Genomic DNA, 10950 nt, shown 5'->3' with positions numbered 1-10950 from the left:
TTTACAATTTATTTAGAAAAGCCCAACTTGACTTAATTACTTTAAACAGGTCAAGCTGCAATCTAAGCATAACCATTTTTTGTATAGGTAGCTATATTCAAGCAACTCTCTCTCCATCACAAATTGCATGTCTGTGCAACTGAAAATGTTCAGCTAAACGCTAATAACAGAAACACATACCTCTGTTCTCGAACATAAAAATACATTCCTAAAAGTCTAAAACTTAATTGTATTTTTCAACCAAACCAACAGAAACACAGAAAGTTGTAGTTTTATTAAAGGCGAATGGGTGGATTGTTTCTTGGCTGGTGCAGCAGCTTATCATAGTGTTATCTATACTGGTCTTCACAAGTCAACTAGCATAGTATCCTTGGAGAGTGAAGCTGACCAGCCATTAATGGACATGGTAAATGGACAGATATGAAAGTGGTATTGATTTTTCATGTAACTTCTAGCAGAAATGTGTAGCTGCATGAAACTGGGATACAGATACGTACAGATATGTCCTAGTGTGTTCTCCTGGTTACCAGCATTTCCTCTTAACATTGCTGAAGAGCACTGAAGTGTGCATGGACACCACTGTATTCATTACACTTTCTCTCCTATCTGGAAAAAATGCTGCACTTTAAACACAACAGGGAAAAACTGGACCCAACATTACTCATAGTAAAAGGGGATCAGGAAGTAGTAAGTGACATGTCAACAATAATATATATGAAGGGGTTGCATGTGTTTTAACAATTACATTATGTGCTGGAAAACAAGGCACACAACAGTAGATATGACACATTCTGTAACACATCAATGTAGTCACATCCTCAGGCTTTTTCCCCATGTGATGATTTGATGTAGTATGACTGGGAAATGATGTGAACATTCTATAGTAATACATCTTCCATGTACTGGTGGTGTTGTCCTCATTACTTCAGAGTACTCTACAGGGGATGGTGACGACAGTATGTGACTTCACTATTTTGTTGAATATTGAATTACTGCACATAGTGTCCCTCTAAGGAAAACACTTTTGACTAATAATAGAAAAGGGAATGAGATAATCCAGACTATCAATGAAGATAAATATCATTGCAGGAAAAAACAAGAAGCGTTGTGAGAGCACAAACCTCCACCAAGGCAGCTCTCTCTTACTTTAAAGGCAAATAGTATTGCTTTTTGCAATTACTCATTCTGTCTAATTTGTTCTTTTTATACATACTGGAAATAAGGACACTAGCTTCTAATATTTGGCCTGTTGAAATCTAATTTATAGTATTGTTATTACTGGAAATAATTATTGTTATTTATACTATATTTTATTAATGTAGATCTACTGCATGTGCAGCATTCATTTCATTTTTTAGGAAAAACTGAAGTAATCAGTAATTAGTTACTGATTACTTTTTTCAAGTAACTTGACCAACACTGTTTGTCACACACACAATCATACACAGTACGACATGTAGTGAAATGCTTATTGCTGTGCAATGCCTGACCATTAAACTACAGTAAAGAAATTTACAAAATTTACAAATATTAAATTTTAAAAGTTTACAGTAACAACAAAAAAACAAAGGTCTAACAGTCCAGACAACCCCTGATTCAGGACTCGAACAGCCTGAGGGAAGAAGCTCCTCCTTATTCTCTCTGCTTTGGCCTTAAGGGAGGTGAGTTAGAAGAGCCCGTTGTTGGGATGGGAGAGGTCCATCATAATCTTTCTGGCTTTGGTCTTGCACCACTTCGTGTAGACAGCCAGCAGGTTAGGAAGTTCAGAGTGAATGATGCGTTCGGCCGAACATACCACTCTTTCAAGATCTCGTCTGTCCTGCTTGGTGCTATTCCCATACCAAGTGCAGATGTTTCCCATCAGGATGCTCTCGATGTTGCAGAGGTTTTTAAGAACCCTCAGCAGCAGGTGGAAGTGTCTTAGTCTTCTGAGGAAGAAGAGATGCTGATGGGCTTTCTTGACCAGGGTGTTGATGTGACATGACCATGACAGGTCCTGAGTGATGTGAACACCCAGGTACCGGAAGCTGTCCATGCTCTCCACTCGGGTATCACTGATGATCAGAGGCTTGTAATTCCTCATCTTCTTTGTTGTGAAATCCACGATCAGCTCCCCAGTCTTGCTGACGTTTAGGAGGAGGTTGTTCTCCTGGCACCAGTTCTCCAGGTTTGAGGTGTAAGTATGAGGTGTAAGGTCGTAAGTATACAGTGAGTACAGCAGGGGACTTAAAACACAGCCCCGAGGCACTCCAGTGCTGAGTGAGATGGAGGAGGAGACATGTTTTCCCAACCCAATCACTGTGTTGAATGCTGAACTGTAGTCCCATAGAGCATACTAACATAATTCCCTCCTAGGAACTCGTCTGTGATGTGTGAAGCAGGTGTGATATGGCATCGTCTGTGGGAACAATTAGTCCGGGTACCCCATGCCAATATGGTCTAGTCTGAATATCTTTTGTTTTTTTAAATAACTACATAGTATTGGTATGACTTTGACCTTAAAGATCAATCTATTGATTAGAGGTCAAATGTGATGAGATATTTAAATCTTAATATGACACTTTCTATATGTTGACAATACACACCACACTAAGAATCATAGTTTCTAAGTTGTTCTTGACAATTTTCAACCAATAAATCATTAAGTTGACCTTGAAGACCTCGGTGGATGTAAGTATTTATTTATTTATTGTCATTGTCAAGAACAATGAAATTGCGTTTGGGGCTTCCATACAACCCAAAAAAAAGAAGAAAATAATAAATACCCCTTAAAACCCAAGTGTACATATTTAACCCAGTGTGACTCCAATGCAATAAGACAATCCTTAGCAATAATGTTCGTAGAAATTCAGACAAAGACCTGAGAAACATGACAAAATACAACAATGCAACCCATTCAATATTATTGTACTGTGAGATATGATATCAGATATGATAGTTATCTATTTAAGAAAGAGGGGGGGGCAGGAGGGGGAAGAGAATAAAGATATGATGCACCAATGCAGACCAGTTCATTGCTATTAAGAAGTTGGATATGGTTATTGTCCGTGAGAGGGGGGCAGAGAGTTCAGGAGCCTCACAGCCTGTGGATACAGGCTGTTGGCCAGTCTGGATGTTCTGGCCTGTATAGACCTGTACCTTCTCCCTGAGGGCAGCAGATGGAAAAGGTGGCGCGCAGGGTGATGTTGGTCCCGCAGGATACTGTGCACCCTCCTCAGACAGCGAGTGGGGAAGATATTACTGATCTCTGGCAGAATTGTTCCAATAATTCTGCCAGCTTCTTTCACCACCCGCTGGAGTGCTTGCTGATCGGCCTTGGTGCAGCTGGGGAACCACACTAGAAATCCATACGTCAGAACGCTGCTGATGGCACAGTTGTAGAAGTTCAACATCAGAGATCTGGGAATGTGTGCGCTCCGCAGTCTCCTCAGGTAGTAGAGGCGCTGTTGGGCCTTCCGTACAACTGAGGTGATATGGTTGCCCCAGGACAGGTCCTCGGTCACAGTTACCCCCAAGAATTTAAAACTGCTCACCCTCTCCACCGCGTCACTGCCAATGAAGAGAGGCAGATGGTTGTTATGGCCCCTCTTCCGGAAATCTACAATGATCTCCTTGGTCTTTTTGGTGTTTAAGACCAAGTTATTGTCGTGGCACCATGACTCTAGTTGTTGCACCTCTGTCCTATAGTTTGTCTCATCATTGTTGGATATAAGTCCGAGCACTGTAGTGTCATCTGCAAACTTAACAATGAGATTGGATGCGCAGGAGGAAATACAGTCATGGGTGAAGAGAGTGTATAGCAGAGGGCTCAGAACACACCCCTGAGGGGCACCGGTGTTGACCACAAGGGTGGAAGAGGTGTTCTTACCCACTCTGACACTCTGTCTACGGTTAGTGAGGAAGTCCACAATCCAGTTGCACAGAGAGGAGTTAAGTCCCAGTTGGTGGAGTTTGGGACGGAGTTTGTATGGCCGGATGGTATTAAAAGCCGAGCTGTAGTCTACAAAGAGGAGCCGTGCATAGGTGTTCCTGTGTTCCAAGTGCTTCAGTAATGTGTGCAGCACTGTGGCGATCGCATCCTCGGTTGACCGGTTCTCCCTGTATGCAAACTGGTGCGAGTCCAGGGATGGTGGAAAAGCAGCTCTGATGTGTTTAATGACCAGTCTCTCCAGGCATTTGGCGGGAATGGGGGTGAGTGCCACAGGTCTGAAATCGTTCAGACATGTGACATTTGACTGTTTTGGGATGGGAACGATGGTTGCTGCTTTGAAACAGGATGGTACCAGTGAACAGGACAACGAGGTGTTATATATAGAGGTGAAGACGTCCGCCAGGTCCGCAGCACAGTCTTTTAGCACCCGGCCCAGCACTCCATCCGGCCCGGCCGCCTTCCTGGTGTTAATGCTCCGGAACACACGCCTCAGCTCATGAGTGCTCAGGACCGGAGCAGGGTCGGTTGAGGGGAGAGGGGACAGGACAGGGTCGGTGTTCTCCCTGTCAAAACGGGCATAAAAGAGATTTAGATCCTCAGCCAGAGTAGAACTGTCGGCTGAGGGTGATGGTGTTCTTCTTTTGTAGTCCGTGATAGCCCTGATGCCCTCCCAGACCTGCCTTGGGTTTGTGTTGTTCTCAAACCTGGCCTCGATACGCCTCCTGTGCTGCTGCTTGGCAGTCTTGATGCCTCTTCTCAGGTTGGCCCTGGCAGCACTGTATGCCTCCTGGTCCCCGGATTTGAAAGCGTTGTTCCTTGTTCGAATAAGTTGTTGAACTCCGTGTGTCATCCAGGGTGGATTATTAGGGAACACACGGAATCGTTTCCAAGTTGTTACATTGTCCACACAGAAACAGATGTAGTCCAAGACAGTGGAGGTGTAACTGTCCAATGCGACACGATTGTCAGTGTCCTGCACCTTGAATACATCCCAGTCTGTGCAGTGGAAACAGTCCTGAAGCATCGGAATAGCGTCCTGCGGCCATGTTCTCACGGTTTTGGTTGTAATCCCAGTGCTCTTGATCTTTTGTGTGTATATTGGGTGTAGCAGAAGGGAGAGAGAGATGTCAAAGTCAAATTTTATTGGATTATTAATAATAAAATAATAAAAACCTTTTAAGCTGTCACTACAGACAGAATGACTCATACGCAAATACTACTGAAAAGATAATCTCCTTGGCAGGAATAAAAAATCCTGTAACTATGGTAATGTAATGTTTTCTGCAAGCAGCCTAAAACAGACTGTTTTAGTTCTTGCTCATTTCATTTACATGTTTTCTTGTGTTTCTTAGTGTTTTTTTTTTTTGTTCTAATTGTTTTAAAGGTGAATTTAAATTGTCATAATTTACAACATGAAATAACTAAATTACACGTGTAGTCTATATATGTATATTTTTTTACAAATTAGGGTTTTTTGGGGGGGTTTTGCGCACCAAAATTTTGACTTGGTAATACCAATCAGTTTTTTTCACACCTGCACTGTTTATTCCAGAACACACACATGAATTTTATCTTTCCTTGTTTTTTGAATAACCTGGATAAATTCCACAATTTATTTTTATCAGATGTAGAAAAAATTATACAAACTGACACATGACACAACTGATATACCTTTAATTATAACTACATATTTCCTGTGGAATCAATAAAATTTTCTGATTCTGATAACATTGTTGACGTTACTATGTTTAAAAGAAAAACAAACAAAATAACAAAATGGGGAGCATTCTGGGGAAATACAGAGTTTCTCCAGTAAGAGATTTCTTTGTGAGAAAAACCCTGTTTCTGACCAAATACAAGTTCACCTCAGCGTAACATGAAGTTTCTGTTACATCCTAGCATGTTCAGAGTCTCAACAGTAAACAGTAAACTACTTCTGTGCCTGAACATCCACCGGCTTGCGGCTGTGTCGCATTTTTGCCCCACTAGAGCTGATCACACCCACTCAAGATAATGCTTGCAATGCCACACTGGAACATTTTAAAATGGTTCTTTTTGTTCATTTACGGCAAGAACCAAATTTGATTCCAGTTAAAGTCTAGATAATCAGCTGCTTATAATCACATTTTTGCATTTTGATTTAATGATTGCTTCTCAGAACATTGAATTGCTTTAAGTTAAATGTATCTTTCCCGAGAATTTTCCAAATAAACACTGACAGTTCTGCACTTCTTTTCATCATTTTTTTAAAGATTAGCACCCACGCTGGCAGTTGATAACAAAAAAGCAAATAAAGGTTGTGTAACTCTGCCCTATCTGTAAAAGCATAGCTCACTGTAGCTGTCAGCTGGACTTAACTGATATGGATCAAAGCCTTCAGCCTGAACATATAACTCATCAGGAACCTTAATGGTGGAAATTTTTAAAAAAGCCAGAAGTTACTAGAACTGCTGGTCATCGGTCACACGGCTGTTCCTCGTGGATTCAGCAGGAGAACTTTGTAAGCAGAGCTTTACTGCTGCTTTGTTGCTGCTTTTAACTTGTAAGATTCAGTATCTCTATTATTAGCTTTATCTTCAGCTAGCAGAGTGATGAGACTACCATGCGCTGTCAGTTTTCAATTCCTCCACTAAGTTATCTGCTGCTCGATTCAAGGTCAGTTCATGCCGACTGTGTGGTATCTACTTTGTGTCTCAAAATCCCTTCTGAATGTGCTCGGCTTTGACGCCTTAGATGCATTTTACACTTTCTTCATACAGAACAGCAGAGGAAGCAGAATGCCGTGTGCACTCTTTACAGGTATATTTGGCACAGACAGAGTTGGGGTTTTTTTTAACTCTTGTAATCATTTGTTTGTAAGCTCTGCCAACTCAGCTCAGGGCAAGCTGTTGTCATAGCAACACCTGTCCCCTCAGATTATGGAGGCTGTCACTGGAGCCACTTCAGCAGAGGGGATTTTAACCGGGGTAACAGTTGCACCTACTTTACTGCAGATGTGGCATGGAAATTGACAAAGAAAATTTGCTGCAGACAGGTGGTCTTTGTGAAATACACGTACGAAGTTGCAGCCAGATCTTTCAGCACCTACTCTGGCATATGCTGTCCAGGCTGTGAGGTCATGAGTGATGACCCTTGGTTTAATTATTGGCACCTACATAGATCATTAGAGGCATAGCGCATTGGGAAAAGGTAGACATCAGCATCCCCCCCCGAGACCCACACACAAAGCTCTGTAACACACAGATTTGCATAAAGAACATAATGTGTTGTTACTCTGCTGGGTAACTATGTAAACTCTGACATTTAAAGAACTTAAAACACTGAACTGTGAATGTTAGACCACTTTAGCGACAGAGGTTGGCTCTTCTCTTGTATATTTAGGAGATCAAGTGATATTCTCTCAGTTTGGTCATGTGACTGCCTAAACAGGAGTTTCAACAACAAAACAAAGGTAAATTAGAAGGTACATATTTACTTAAAAAATGAGTAACTACTCACTGGGAATGTTAATTACTTCCCTTTTGTGTAATGATTACAGTAATAGGAACAGTATCCTCTATCATATCTGTTCTGGTTCCATTCACATGTCATTCAGTGAGGCATTGTTCGCATTAAACTGGATGAAGAACAACTAATTTGCTGCACGGGCACAGGGAGTGGATGAATTTCAAAACAATGCTTGTCACTCAATAAACAGTGGAGTCTGGAGTACTTAATCTCATGCATATTTATGAGGAGATATTAAAAACGTGCTCAATCGTATTGGGTACACTGAGCCATGCGCTGCTGCTATTTTTAGACCCTCCTTCGACTGTTTCTGGCTCCGCACGTGAGGCTTTGGGAATGTCAACAAAAGGCTGCAGATAACAAGATGGAAAATGGGAAATGTCAGAGATGACAGAGCTGCTGTGAGTATCTGTGCACATTTTTTCTAAATATTGTCACCATGATTAGCGTCAGGCTTAGAGGTGAAACATTGGCCTTTTGCCTGTCAGGCAAAGGCATGCTTATTTAGGTTTAATGCTTCTTTTCACTCAGTGGGAAGATGTTTTGGGGGAATGCTGCTGTTATTTATAGTACAGTATAGTCACGTGTGGAATAAAGGAAGAGATAAAAGGAGAGAGACAGAAGCAGTGAGAAAGACAGAGTAAATGATTAAGAAAATAAGGATAAGAATTTAATTGTGGAGGAGTAGGACTCAGTTTCAACCCAGCCATGTTCTACTCCCTCCAGAGCCTTGTTATAAAAGATGACCTTCTTGAGATATGGAAAGGAAGTTTGCAAAAAAGATTACAAAGAAAAAATCTGCACCATGGTTGCTCAGTCATCGCTCACTTAGCAGAAATTTCACATTATTTTGGCACGCTGTGAGTCTCATGTGTCTCTCTCTTATAATGTCTCAGTAAAGACAAAGTTCAACCCTAGCTGTTTTTGCTAGGGTTAGTTTTTGTTTTTGTTGTTGCTTGTGTTTTGCTATGCACTAACTTTCCTTTCATTTCGTGTGCAGCCACTCCCACCTCTTCACTCGCCTCATTAGCTTCTTGGTGTACAGTATGTACCAGTGGAGCACAGTGTGTGTTCCTGGTAGTTTTCAGGTCTTGGATTGTGTCTGCTGGTTGTTTCATTTTCTTTAAAAAAAAAATCTCTTTCAAGCCTTTTATTGCATTGTTTGGTATTGCCCTCCCTCTGACACATTGTGAGGTTAAAGAACAACATAGATTTCTCCTAGCCAATCAGCAAAAATCAGGTTAGGGACAGGTATTGTGACATTGTTGCATCTAATCAGTCAGTAAATGTCTGGAGCATTTTCAAAATTCACTGTGTTTCCAGCATTCAGGGAATTGGGTTATTCACCCCTATCTACTCCCACGCTTGTGACCATCACAATTAACAGTGGTAAGTAAGTTGATGAATGTCATGCGTTATATAGTTCAGTTGTTATTCTAAATGTTCATATAGGCATCGTCAATGTTGGATTTCTATAAATTAGTGAAATTTGTGGCATAAAAATGGTGTAACCTTAGTCCCCTGTTGAGCTAAAACTAGAATACATGATGGTAAATCCATTTTTAGCCATGCATCAGATCCCTCTAGTGAACCATACTTGTGATATTTCTAAAAAATGCTCTATTATAAACATAGGTTAATTACATTAAGTGACATTGGATTTTGCCACATTTCCGTACATCCCTGTACAGTGATTCAGAGAGAAATGTAATCAATTTATAGACGTTTTTAGGCTCTAAATATTGAAATATGTTGTTTTGGATGTTTTATGACCTGATAGCTTTATTTTTATGTTATGTCTTACTAGTGCTAAAATGAATTTAGTAATTCGATATTTGTTATTTATCTAGTTTTGACTGAATAAATTGTTGATGTTGATTTGCGACATAAAAAATAAATTATTAGAAAAAAAGTCACAAAAATGCTATATGTTCCATGTTACTTTACCCAGTAGAACATCAAATTGCATCAAACGATGTGCTTATTAGGGTAGTGACTATAAAGGTATAGCATGGTGGTATAGTGCTTACATTCACAGCAAGAAGGTCCAGCTGGCTAGAGCCTTCCTCTGAGTTTGTTTTTTCTCCTTATGCTTCCGTGGTTCTCACTAGATCCAAAGACATGCATGAGAGAATTTAATTGGCAATTCTAAATTTGTTTTGAGTGTGAATGATTATTTGTCTTAAATCTACGAGAGACCAGTGACCTGTTCAGGGTGTACCATGCCCCCAGGATAGCCTCCAGCCCCCCTGACTCATCTGGATAAAAAAAACTGAGAAACTGAATGTATCCATCTTGAGTGACAGATAAGGAGGTAAGACCTAATTAAAATATTATCATTGTCAGCATTGTTGTAAATACATGTTTCAACCACTCTTTTCAGTAACTTGAAAGAGACTCAAAGTGCTTTTACTGTGATATGATCTTTTTCAAATAAGCGTTCACGTTTTTAAGCCCTTAAGTGTTCAAGATATTATGAATTTCTTAAAAACATACAATGACTTGGACTCAAGGATAAAGTGATTGCAATCTGGTAATCAAAAGTCAGGATCCAGAGGACCTTATTGTGAACACTTTTTTGGCCATGACTTCAAATTTCTATCAGGGTAAATAAATAGCATTCCTAAAATTTCATATCTAAAAGAGCAAAATTCAACATGAAGAAAAATGGCAGCTTCGCTGATTGGTGGAGGCAGTAATTCCAGCGTATTTCATGTTTCACATGGCAGTGAAATTTAAAATAAATCAGTGGATAAATACATAAAAAGAATGCATTGTGATAGTTTAGGGACTTCTTTTTCGCTCAAACAGCTGATAATACACCCAAGTGTAAGCAGATCATTTGTGCTTTAAATGACACTGACAATGTACATTATTTTCCTATAAGGAGTGAAATGTCTTTTGGCCATTTTTCGCCTTCTAGTCAGACTGCTCTGATATGATATGATGTGATGTGAAATGAAATCAAATTGACTGAGCGGTGATGTCATGATTAGTGTGTGTAAATCAGCTTGACCTGTCAATCATCGTGCCATCGCAGCACCCATCAATACCCCGGAGAAATGAAAGCCAAGGGCACAGTGATAAGACTGACAGGGGATAAAAACAGGAGGATGTGTTGGGGTGGTGGTGGCCTATAGTTGGGGGATGGTGTGGGTGAATAGAGAATATGAATTCATATATAAATAAAGCTACTTCTGAATCTATGTAATGTATGTAATATGAAACTGGCTTTCCATTTTATAATTTTGCACTTACTAAGACTGCGGAAACATAATAGTATCCCTGGAATGACAAGTGAGCTTTGCTTAGATTGCTTTGATTTTGATGGCATCGACATGTCTCAAAATAGCTGGGACAGGTCCGTGTTTACCACTGTTCATCTCTTCTTCATTTAAAAACATTCTCTAAATATCTGGGAGCAGTTCTTGGAGATTTGGGAAGGAATATTGTCCCATTCTTGTCCAATATAGCATTTTAGCTGCTCAACAGTCCTGGGTCATCTTTGTTGT

The sequence above is a fragment of the Mchenga conophoros genome, linkage group LG6, assembly GCF_057382185.1.
Source record: "Mchenga conophoros isolate Kocher_MC1m ecotype Shallow Benthic linkage group LG6, M_conophoros_male_GT1.1, whole genome shotgun sequence".
Classification (NCBI taxonomy): Eukaryota; Metazoa; Chordata; class Actinopteri; order Cichliformes; family Cichlidae; genus Mchenga; species Mchenga conophoros.
The sequence above is the reverse complement of the archived record's forward strand: the minus strand, read 5'-3'. Positions refer to the sequence as shown.